This window comes from Pteropus medius, unplaced genomic scaffold, assembly GCF_902729225.1.
Source record: "Pteropus medius unplaced genomic scaffold, Ma_sr-lr_union100, whole genome shotgun sequence".
NCBI lineage: Eukaryota > Metazoa > Chordata > Mammalia > Chiroptera > Pteropodidae > Pteropus > Pteropus medius.
In genome coordinates, this window is record NW_024353789.1 from 238,677 (window position 1) to 252,141 (window position 13,465).

The 13,465-nt window shown below is 36.0% G+C and overlaps 1 protein-coding gene and 1 pseudogene across 2 annotated transcripts in view; both read right to left on the reverse strand.

Moving 5' to 3' along the window:
* MAP3K2 (mitogen-activated protein kinase kinase kinase 2) overlaps window positions 1-13,465 on the reverse strand; it is a 73,370-nt gene that overhangs the window by 54,013 nt on the left and 5,892 nt on the right. The gene's annotated exons all lie outside the window — the stretch shown is intronic.
* On the reverse strand, window positions 7,717-7,835 carry LOC120593459 (uncharacterized; annotated as a pseudogene).

Genomic DNA, 13,465 nt, shown 5'->3' on the forward strand with positions numbered 1-13,465 from the left:
CCTAGATAAAGGCTGAGAGAATTAGCTGCAAGAACTGCCTTATAAGAAATACTAAAGGGAGTTCTTTGGACTGAGAATTGACATCAGAGACAGTAAATTAAATCCAATTGTAAATAAAGACAAAGTGAAGAACACTGAAAATGGTAAATATGAGAACAAGTTTAAAACATCATTAAAATGTTTTCTTTTTGCTCTTAAGCTCCTTGAAAAACACATGTATATTATACTGTATAAAGCTCATTCATACACATAAAACATTCCACCCAGTAACAACAGCAGAATACACATTCTTTTCAAGCACCCAAGGAACATTCACCAGGACTGACCTGGGCCATATCCTAGGCCACAAACCAAATCTCAACACATCTAAAAGAACTGAAATCATATAAATGTTCTGACCATAATAGAAGCAATCTAGAAAGTAATATTAGAAAGGCAACAGGAAAATCTCCAACGCAACTATGCAAAACAAAGATAAAGGAGTGGATAGAGGAAAAATTATAGTACCATGCTAGGTTGCTGTTGTACCACCGCCCCCAACATATGCCCCATCTAATGCCCTTTTGAGCTCTTACAAATATAGAAAAGGGGTAGAGCAAGAATAACCCCTGTGGTGTTGGACTGGGATTGAAGGTATTATGAAATCATGTTTTTTTAATATGTACAGATAAAAGATATATAGATGTGCATATGTTTGTATGTACACGTACACATACACATATGTACCTATACACGTTTTATAGCTTTGGCTACTGAGACCTGGGAACAGTGACAACCTACTCACAATGAGTACAACTGCAAATTGTTGGTTTCTAAATACCAATTTCCACTCAAAGGAACCAGGACTCCTTGAAAATACGGGTTATTTCCAAGTATGAATCTGGCAACTTGCAAGATGAGCCTGAAACATCCTACTGTGCCAGAAAGAATGTATACAAGAAATCATGGGACATGTCAAAAGGACACAGTAACCAGTGTGAAAGAGCTCTCATTAGCCAAATATGGAACAAGTTGAACATTAAAATAATAGATTACAACCCACTGAATATAAAAGAAATCTATGTGTCCAGAGACATTATAAATAGATGAATCAATAAATAGAAAAAACTACAATGAGATATCACCTCACCCCTGTTAGAATGACTTATAAAAAAGACAAGAAATGACAAGTGTTGGCAAGGATGTAGAGAAAGAGAACCCTTGCCCATCACTGATGGCAATGCAAACTGGTGTAGCCACTATGTTGAACAGTAGAGAGGGCTCCTTAAAAAATTAAAAATAGAAGTATCATATGATCCAGCAATTCCACTTCTAGGGATTAGTCCAAAAGGAAATGAAAACACTAACTCAAAAAGATATACGCACCTCCCTGTTCAATGAAGCATTATTTCCAATGCCAAGACATGGAAGCAACCTAAGTGCCCAACAATGAATGAACAGATAAAGCAAATGTGGTATGTATACATTCATATATGGATATAGATACAGATCTGTATATCAGCTATACATCAGAACTCCTACAACTCAATAATAAAAAGACAACCCATTTTTTTTAACGTGCCAAGGATATGAATAGGTATTTCTCTAAAAAAGATACAAATATAGCCAATAAGTACATGAAAAAATGTTCGACATCATCAGTCTTCAGAGAAATGTAAATTAAAAACACAATGATACCACTTCACATACACTAGCATGGTTATAATAAAAAACAAGTGTTGACAGTATGTGAAGAAATTAGAACTTTTACACATTTCTGGCAGTAATGTAAAATGGTGTTGTCAGCTTTGGAAAACAGTCTGGCTGTTCTGCACAAGGTTAAACAGAGTTACTATATGATGAAGCAATTCTACTACCCAAGAGAAATGAAATCATGTCACACAAAAATTTGTACACAAATGTTCATAGCAGCATTTTTCATAATAGCCAAAAGTGGAAATAACCCAATGTCCATCAACTGATGAATGAACGAATGTGGTATGTCCAGCAAATGGAATATTATTCAGCCATAAAAAGAAATGTAGTAACGTGGATGAACCTTGAAAACATTATGCTAAGTGAAAGAAACCAGTCATAAAAGACCACATATTATATGATTTCATTTACATGAAATGTCCAGAATAGGCAAATCTACAGAGCCAGGAAGTAAACTAGAGGTTGCCCATGGTGGGAAGATGGGAGGATCGGGAAGGAGATGAAAGGACTGCGGAGTGATGGCCAGAGTACAAAGTATCTTTTTGGCATAATAAAAATGTTCTAAAACTGACTGCAATGATGGTTACATAACTGTAAATATTACTAAAAACCACTGAATTGTATACTTCAAATGCATGAATTATATGGTATGTGAATTACAGCTCAATGACAAAGTGCTAGAGTTATGGGGAAAGAAAAATATTTCCTATAGATAGTGGCAGAAACAATTAGATACCTTACTTCGTAACATACAAAAATTAACTCAGAATGCATCATAGATCTAAATATAAGAATTAAAACTATAAAATTACTAGTAAAAAAAAGTTAGTGACCTTGAGTTTGGCAAAGATTTCATTTTCTTAGTGTCTTTTGAAGAGTGACAGTACAAACTTTAAAAGAAAAAAGAGTATCCAACTTCAACAAAATTAGTAACTTCTGTTCTTCAAAACATATTATAAAGAAAATGAAAATGCAAGCCACAGACTAGGAGAAAATAGGTACATAACATATGATCAACAAAGGGTTTGTACCTAGAATGTGTAAAATACTGTTACAACCCAATAATAATTAAAAAAATAAAGAAAGAAAGAAAAGGGCAGAAGATTCAAACACGCTCCAAAAAAGATTTACAGATGGTAAATGAACACATGAAAGATACTCAACATCATTAGTCATTATGGAAATGCAAATCGAAACCATAATGAGATTCCAAAAGACTGGCCATCTTAAGTGTCAAAAAGGATGCGATGTAACTAAAATGCTCACATACTGCTGTTGAGAATGTCAAATGGTACAATCACTTCACAAAACATTCTGGCAGTTTCTTAGAAAACTAAACATACTCTTACCATCCAAAGCAGCTATCATGTTCCTTGGCATTTACCCAAATGTTAACTTGTTACCATGAGTTGAAAACTACATTCACACAAAAACCTGTACATATATGTTTATAGCAGCTTTATTCATAATTGCCACAACTTGGAAGCAACTAAGATGTCCTTTTCAATAGGTGAATGGGTAAACGAACTGTGGGACATCTAGACAATGGAATGTCACTCAGTGATAAAAAATAATCAGCTATCAAGACACCAAAAAAAAATGACAGGGGAGAACCTTAAATACATATTGCTAAGTAAAAGAAGCCAATCTGAAAAGGCTACATACTGTATAATTACAAGTATATGACACTCTGGAAAAGGCAAAACTATGGAGGCAGTAAAATCATCAGTGGCTGCCTGGGATTCATGGGAGGGAGGGATTAATAGGTGGTCCACAGGAGATTTTTAGGGCAATAAAACTAGTCTGTATGATACTATAATACTGGTAGATACCTGTCATTATACATTTGTCAAGACCCATAACACAAAGAGTGAATCCTAATGTAAACTGTTAATTGAGTTATAGTTACTAATTATATATCAATATAAGCTCATCGATTGTAGCAAATGTATCACATTAATGTGATGCGTTAACAGAAGAAACGAGGGGATGGAATACGTTCAATGTTTCTGTAAACCTAATACTGTTCAAAAAAAAATAAAGTAAAATTCCCTACTTTTTGCCTTCGGAAAGAACAAAAAACAAACACCCACAATGAGATTCAAAAAATGGCCATCTGAATGTTGGCAAGGATGTTATAAAACTAAAATATTCATACTGCTGCTAAGAATGTCAAATGGTATAACCACTTTAGAAAACAGTTGGCAATTTCTCATGATCCACCCATTTCACTCCTAGGTATTTACTCAAGAAAAATAAATGCATATGTCCATACAAATAGTTGTACACAAATGTTCATAGCAGTTTTGTGTAAGGGCCTCAAACTGGAAATTCAATGTTTATACAGGTGAAGTTAATTCATACTAACAAAAAGCAGATCATTGGTTGCCTAGAGAAAATGGACACATTTGTTACTAGAGACAAGATAGTGATGGGATTACAAAAGGGAATGAAGAAGCTTTTTGAGGCATGTTTACAATCTTGATAAAGGTGATGATTTCACAGGTATATACATGTCAAAATTTACCAAATAACATACTTTCAATGTGCAATTTATGTCATTATCTCACTCAAGATACATAATTATTTTGCACATATGTAGGGCAAACCATATGTCCCAATTTGCACACGAATAACTAAAACTAGATTACGAATTTCTTAAAGCTTATAATACTGCTTCCTTTTGACATTCCTAAGATTTTCAATAACTATTCAGTGAATTTTAAAATTAAAATAGTAAGAAAAAAAACTAATAACTTCCACTCAAAAGCCAATTATATATTCTCAAACTGCACAATAAAAAAAATATCATTTATAAAATATTCATATAGCCTTTTATGTCTGATTATATGGCAGAAAACGGAATGGAATAATATCTTCAAAACACTGAGAGAAAAATAACCACCAATCTAGATCTTCACACATAACTAAAATATTCAAGAATAAGAACTAAAGATTTCTAACAAACAAAAATCATTATTTATCATGAATAGACACTTAGTTGAGGAACCTCTAAAAGACATATTTCAAAAAGAAGGAAAGTGTTTCCAGGAAAACAAAAGCTAGCAAGAAATTGGTAAACATGGTAAACCTAGGCAAGTATTAACTGTATAAAACAAGAAAAAATGCTTACTTTGGGAAATGAAAAAAATAAGGTAGAATTATAATACTGAATAACTATAACAAAGGGAATGATTTAAGTTATTCACCCATGTGGCATTCTGGAAACTTGTCCTTCCTACCACCACTACCTCCCACGTGATTTACTAAGTGTCACCAAATTAGTACAGTGTCATCCCACACCCTTTTCCATAAATGACTGATGGTCCAGAGGTAGGCAACTGACGCAAGCAGGAGCAAACATAGATAGTCTCTAGAAATTACAAACAGATTACCAAAAGCAAAAAGTAGGAGTCAACAGGTATTGAGCGGTGCTAATGAAGGGCTACATGCCTTGTTGATACCCATCTTTTATTTCTGCTGTCTGAAATGCTTCCTCCCTTTTTCCTACTTGTCCAAACCATCTTTTAATGGCCCAGCTTAAACATTCCCTATCCCCCTCACCTGGTCATCTTTCCCTCTGTAAATGACAGAAGTGGAAAGTAATTATCTCCTCTAGACTGTCAGTGTGGTAGGCATTTCATATATATTTCCACCTAACCTTAACTACACTGGAATGACAGCACTTGCTGTCTCACCATTGATCACGGCAAAGAGTCTTCTTTCTTAAAAGATGTTACCTCATACAATAGCTTCCTAACTACTCTATATGTTTACGTCTTTTATACAGCTATAGACTACAACATTCTCAAATATAAGTGTACGTTCTACTTTATCTCATCTCCATCCATCTTCTCTCTTCCCTCCACTTCCCCCCTCCCCTTTCAAAATACACCCTTCTCAGCCTCCCTCATTACTACAATTACTATTTAAAAAGCTACTATTAGACTTCTTTTGACCAATACACGTGGGTGAAAGTAGTGAAAGTTTCTTCCACTTAAAAGCTTTAAAAGCCACAGCATGTTTTGACACATTCTATATTTTCCCTCTATCCTAGTATGATATTGTGATTTATAAAAATATTTATTTGGTCTCCATCCCCTTTTCTGGAACAGAGCTCCTAAAACCTTTGGAATTTCCTAAGTGATAAGAACACACGTAGGTGTCTTTTGAAATTCAAAACAAATCCCAATAAGCCACATCTGAGTTTCTGTTAATGAGATGACTTTTGAAAAGCACCTAAAGGTAGAGGCTGGTTGCCAGGGGAACCAACAGGGGTTGGAACCCTGGCCTATGGGAAGGAGAGAAAGGCAGGAAATTAAGTTCAACTGCCAATGGCCAATTATTTCAATCAATCGTGCCTAGGTAATAAATCTTCCATTTTAACGGGAGTTTTTAACCCAAAAGGAGACCTTCTGGGCTGGCAGACACCTGGAAGTGCACACTCAAGGAGAGCATGAAAGCTCTCCCTCAACCCTCAACCCCACCCTCAGCCCCACCTTCCCCATACCGAGTCCTATGCACCTCTTCCCATCTGGCTGTTCCTGAGTTATATCCTTCTATAATAAACTGGTAATCTAGTAAGTAAAGTTTCCTGAATTCTATGAGCCGTTCTAGCAAATTAATCAAATCCAAGAAGGGGGTGATGGAAACCTCCAATTTATCGCCAGTCGGTCAGATGCATAGGTAAGTTACCTGGCCTGGCAACTGGGTCTGAAAGGGACAGAAGTCCTGTAGAAGTGAGCCCTTTACCTGTGGGATCTGACACTATCTCCAGGTAGATGGTTTCAGAATTAAGTTAAACCACAGCACACCCAGCTAGTATCACAGAATTGCTTGGTGTGTGGAAAACCACACACACATACGTATTTAGTGACCCAAAGTGTGATAGGTACTGAGTGCAATATAAAAGAAAGTATAGTGTTTTTCTCTTTACACCTGGCAACCAGTAATGTTCCAGATAATGGCTGCTCCCAAGTGAGGTTCCAAAGCAGGACCCAAAGTAAGAATGACAATACTGAGCAGAAGTCCCCCAACTGACCTTCAATGAACAACAAAAAAAATCAACCTTTGTTGTCTTAAGCCACTGAGATTTGGGGGGTACTGCTCGAAGTCTGTTTGGAATGATTTAAAATCACATGGAAAATTCCTAACACTCATTCTATTCAAGAAATGTTTCGTCAATTCTCTGACGAAGTACGTTAAACTCTCCCATACTACCACTCCTAGTACCAGAAAAGTGAACACACCTACCGTATCATTTAAAATGTACTGTTTATTGTCACCTCACTGAAAAGTGTACATAACACAAATAAAGAAATCATACAGATTTGCCCAAGTATTTATCAAAACTTTTTGACTTAGCGATTATAATGAGGTGAAATTATCTGGATTTGGCTCTGCTCATGAAAATGTTTTGTGCATTTTTGAGGAAGCATACATTTCTAAAAATTATGAAACTTAATTGCTTACTTTTTAGTTGTCATTAGAAATTAAGGTTTCTAAAGGTGAGGAATTCTAATTAACAGGGAAGGAAATAATATGTTTTCAATAAAAGATATAAGGCATGGAAATGCATTTTTGAAGGAATTAAAAGAAAATGGTTTGTCCTAAATTAAATTGGTTATTTCTGAATGAGTAAGAAGAGACAAGGAAAGCTGTAGGTTTGTGAAAAAGAAATCCTGAGTAGTCAAGCTCAATATGATTAACATAAATTTAATTAAATGAATTTAATCAAAAGCAAGCTGATGCAAAATTAGTTTGGTTCTTTCTCTCTGTTAAAAGGACAAAGTTTTCCTGTACTATTGGTATGCTCTTAATAAGAAATTATGGAAGACTTTATGATTCATTAAAATTATTTCCTGTGCTCTCCATCATCAGGTCTTCAATTACTTAGATAAACCAAATATTTATTTATTTATTTATTTGTCCATTTATTTAGGCGAGGCAACCCTTGGTTGACCTCACAGATTGCAAGGACCTTGTCAGCTCACAATCCCTTGTTTTTTTTTAATTTTTTTATGCCTACAGCACCTGGTCTTCCTGGGTGGTCTCCCATCCAAGTACTAACCAGGCCAGACCCTGCTTAGTTCCCGAGATCAGACAGGATCAGGCTGGTTCAGGGTAGCAAGGCTGTAGACTCAAATCTTAATTTTTAAGAGTTAAATTTTGCTTCTGTTTAAATTTCTGTAATTGCTTGTAAAGTCTTTAATGGTTACCACAATTAAACGGATAAATAAGTACAGGAATCTCTCTTTACAAAAGGGGAAAATGAAACTAATTAGCCTTACTTGAGGTTGAGAAAGTGGATTTTAATCCAATCACCCCCTTTTCAGGATAAAAATGTACCAATGATGATTGGTATCACTGGGGTAAAAGCATTCCTATGTCCAAAGGCTACAGAAACTCAAGAAAGGAGTTTCTCTGCTTGAAAAAATCCCCACACGAGCCCCAAAGCAATCAGAGGATCCACTTTACAAGACGAATTCTATACCAAGTATGCAAAATTTGTCTGATATTGCACTTCCATTGCACTTATCAGCCCCAGTCCTCGGGCTTTGTAGAACCAATGAGACCATCAAAACTCAACTGGCAAAACTTGCTGAATCTTTTAATCTGCTTTGGCCAAAGCCCTTCCCTTGTATTGCTTAACCTAAGATCTACACCCTTTGGTAAATGTTGATTGTCTTCTTTTGAAATCATTACCAGAAAACCTATAAGACTAAATCAGAGAACGAATTAACCTGCCTTAACGGAGACCCTCTGACTTACTGTCAAGAACTTATCCTCGAATTTCCCTTGTACTAGGAGCTGTTTTGGACCCACATGCATTTTCTTTTGTTTCTGACCAATCAATGAAGCCAAATTTTTATGTCCTGATAAAATGAAGCACTGTTAGTTGATGAAAGGTAAATCATTTTAAATGTGAATCTTGCCTTTTATCTTCCTAGAAGGAATTTTAACCCTTACACTGATATTTGATCAGTTATTCAAGTGGAAAGAACCTGAATTTCAAAGTGATTTAGAGCAAAAAGGTAAGATAAAATTGATGGATAAGGAAAACTGTTGTATGTGACCTTTATGAAAATTTTAGAATGTGTACTTTTTTCCAAAATCTTAAACTAAAAAGAAAAGGAGTAATTTCAAATATAAGAAAATTTCCTTCAGATAGGAGTAATATCTCAACAGTAGTCAGTCAGCCAGCTTAGGGCTGTAACTTTTCTTACTTCACTCTTGAGGCTAACTGTTGAATAGAGTTCAGTATTTTAAAGATTACTTTGTGAGTTCCTTGTCTTCTATGTCATGAGTGTTTAAATATGAAATGCAGTTTAATTGATATCAGAGAGAATAAGTCTAACATTTTAAAAAACCTATTGGTATAGATAACATTTAACGTAATTTTAAAAGTTAATGATCCTGTACATCACATTATTGGAATTAAAGTGTGCGCGTGATTGATGGACTGGTGTTTTGAGGTAGAAAGAAAAAATCTTTTTCCAGGTGTCACCCACCAAATGGTACTTAGGTCCCTATACTTTAGTAGGTACTATAGAGGATACAGGAAAGAAATGAGACCTAGTACTATTTATTAAGAAATTTTAACTTGATAGAAAAGATCAAACTGTTATCTGACAATTAGGGAAAAGTATCTTCACTGGCAGTTGATCTTCTCAATCATTAATCCAGAAAATGTTTCAACCAGAGACAAGGCATCTGGTATACAGGATTATCATGTAAACCAGCAACATTCTGGAACCTAGAAAATACAATTCATTGGATCCTTTAGAGAACCTACCTTAGCCTAAACACTGCAATGAAACTAATATCAGATTCATGAGAATGGGTAAAAAAATCAAAGAGAAATTTAATTGTTCCCTTTCCACCTCTAAAAGTATGGGGTCTTTACCCTTGTAAATTTGAGCTGTTTCCTTAATTGGTATAACCTGCCACACATTAGTGCTATGTTCATAAGGATTTTGTTCTATTAGCCATTATAAATTTCACTGCTAGTTACATGATAAACAAATTATTGTCTCTTTGTAAATTTGAGTGATTCTAGCGCTTCTGTGAACGTACTTTTTAATTCCAATACTAGTTTATGTATATAGCAAGTAAATCCAGTTGTATAATTTTTAAATCCAGTTGTATAATTTTTAAAGCATGTGAGACTGGTTTGTTTCATTTTTTGTTTTGTTTAACTCTTAATTTTTTAGCTCTTCAGTCACATTCCTTTTAACTCTTCTCAAATTGTAGCTGAATTTTGTTCATTCCAAGATGACAGGAGGTAGAATTTTGAGACTACAGGAGCCACCAATTCCTTAAAACTGTTGACCCATGTACTGGCCTTGGCACTGCTCAATTAGATATACTGATGTGAAAACCTAACCAGAACAGTTAAGTTCAGCTATCAGAGCTCAAAAAAGATCTCTAGACCCCCTGGCTCGAGTCATTCTCCACAACAGAGTTGCCTTAGATTATTTGCTTGCAGCCCAAGGAGGAGTTTGTGCTGTAGCTAATACATACCTCTTGCTGTACCTGCTTAAATAACTCTTTCCAGGTAGTTAAAAACAACCAAGCATCTTAAACCCACAGAATCTCTTAAGGGGCATCCCACTTATGCCACGAGTACCACTAGTTGGTTAGAGCTTAAATTTTCTGATATTTTCAGCTGGCGCCCAACTGGGCTAGGGGCCATTTTAAGGTCTAGACTGCAAATTGTTCTACTCATCATCGTTCTAATTTGTTTAATACCTCATTATCAAGCTGCTGATGTTATATATAACTGAGACAGGACATCATTTGTAAAATTCTTAATCTTTTAGCAGGAAATGAAATGGGACATCTCTTTCAGAGTTAATCTTTTTAGTAAACCTAGTTGTTTTCTTCCCTCCTTTCTTTGGAAAAAAGGCCCTCTCCCTCAAATCCTGACAATTGCCCCAAACTGGTGACTCATATCCTCTAGCTATTGATAAGGGTCATCAGCCCATTGTTAGCAGAAATAGTATTAAGCCAGCAGGCCTCTAAGAGTCTGAGAGGGGAGGGAACTTTAGACCAAAAGTCTTTTTTCACTCTTTAAGAAATATATTAACCAAGCCTGCTTCCCTTTACTCACTTAATAGGCAAATCAATAATAGAAATTAATAGATATATGGTTTAAAATAATAAGTTTTTATCTTCTTTTCCTTGTCTAGGGACTGAGGTGGCACTTCAGCAGGAAACCCAAGACCCCATCCTGACTAAGGAAGAAAGGGAAAGAGCTCCATGAAACCCCCTATAGGCAAGGACTACGGCCATTCTCAACAGGAAGCAGATACAGAAGAAGAGACCTCCCATCCCTCAACATCCATAGTAATAATAAGGGGGTTCATGACTCTTAGAAAAGAAGTAGGCAGGAAAGTTAGGGGATTTCGGGTCTGCCTGCAAAGACACTGAGGTCATCCTATCCTAAAAGGGGTCCGCCCTAATCCGCCCACAATTAAGCAAACCAGAAGGCACTGTTTTAACTCACACAAAGAAACCAGGAGGCAGAGAATTAGGTACCAGTTTAAGCCAGTCACTCGCACCTGCGCAATGAAGAAGCCGAAGACCTTCAACTCACCCGAGCCTCATTATACCATTATTATAATATGATGCATATGCCTAGAAATTCATTAATATCATTATAACAGACTGAATTCTGGGAACAAACATGCACAGAAAGTAAAATGATAAATCACTGAGTCCTGTCAATTTTAGTTGTCAATTAAGGATGTCCACTCCTCTAAGAAAAGTAACCACCCACAGCAAAAAGGAATAAAAACCCCAAAGGCTTTGTTACCCAGGCCTTCTGAGCCACGCTTCTCTTGCTCAGGCCCGCATCCACGTCTGGAAGTGTACTTTCCCTTCTAATAAAACTTTTCTTTTCTACTGTATTTCAGCATCTTGCTCAATTCTTTGTTCAAGAACCTGGACAATGCACCGGAAGAGGATTCCCGCTCTCCGGTAACATAAGCTGGCTAAAACCTATAAATAAAGATTCAAGTGATGATTGCATGAATAGAAATGACACACCAACTTACTGTCTCTTTTAATTTAGAATGATTTGAACTCTTTTTCTACTATACATGAATTGCTTGAACATACATCTGGATCAAGAAGATATAGGCTAACTAGACTCATAAGTCTGATTGTCTTTTGCCAATTGCTCTTGATTTACCCAATGTTTGCAGAATTAATGCCTGTATCTACTTTTCAGCTCCTTTTATATTGTTTATTCCAGTGATTTACAGGACAATGCTGGAAGGTCTTGCTAAAGCCTCAATAATTCAACACCTCACGGCAAAATCTACCTCAGAAACCTTCCAGGTTTAACAGATACCTCATGAACCTTTTAAAGGTAGATGGCTCTAGGTGCTCAGCTGGCTATAGGAGTACAACCGAAGGACTAGGTGGACCTGGAACAGGAAGCCAAACCACTCCGACATCGACATGGGACAATATGCACCTAAGACAAACAAACCTGATTGATCATCAACACTGTTTGCCGAAAGGTTTCTATAGAAAGAAATGTGGACCCTGAGAAGATTCATTTGATGCGAGCCCCAAGAAGGGATTTATCTGCTGAGATTGGACTCTCCATCTTCAACCGGAGGCCCACATTTTATGAATAGTAAGAGCCTAGTGATCATTTGCTGACAGTGGCATCTCACATACTCTATACCAGGAAGAAGCTCAGACTGAACTCACAGCTTCCCCCACTTGTTTATAAGCCTGTTTGAATCAACCACTACAGGGAAACCCTGGTTTTACCTTTCTACCAACAGACTGAGACCTGTCCCATCTAATCAGAACTGTACAATTTGGTACCTCATTTACATAAGTCAGACCTAACTGGGAATCTGAGCAGGAACTTTCATTATAAAAGGGGCCTCCCCTTTGTCTTGGTAGAACACAATTTAAGTTGCTACCTGAATCTGTGTCTCCTGCACTGCAGCTCCCTTTGTTCGAATAAATGTTTTATTCTTTATTACAGTCTAAAATTAATTTTGGTTAACACCTGTGTGAACTATAGGTTTCTACAATAACTGATAATGTTTTTGAACATTTATTATATGCTAGGCACATACTAAACACACTATCACATTTAAATCACATAACAAACCTGTGACTTAGGTACTATTATCTCTAATCTACAGATAAGGAAAGAGAGACTAAAAGAGGTTAAACAACAGAGCTGGAAGTCACATTCCAGATGGTCTCCCAAGTTCATACTCTTAACTACTTACTACCTTTATTTTCTTCCTTATCTGTTCTGTACTTAAATTTTTTCAATAAACATTATAATCACAATCAGTTCATGTATATGGTTTCCTAATTTAGTTCAACTGTTGCTTCATCTTCAAGGCTTTCTGGAAGTATGCTCCCCACCCTGGTACAGAGTAGGTACTCCATGAATGATAAAATTACTTTGGTAAAGTAAATCCAATCCTTTGGTTGCTCTGATAAAGCAGAGACATTATTGTGCAATTGTTCAGAGCACAGATTCTGGAGCAGACTGCCTGCATCAAGTCCCAGCTCCATCACACACAACAAGTGTGAACATGGGCAAGTTAATTACTGTCTGTATACTTTAGTTCCCTCATCTGTAATATGAGAATAAAAATAGTAACTAATTCATAAGATTAACAGGGATTAAATGAATATCTTTAAAGCAGTATTTAAATCAGTGTCTAGAAAGTAGAAAGTTTTAAGTTTGCTAATAAAATAAAATAAATACCACAACAGAGAACAA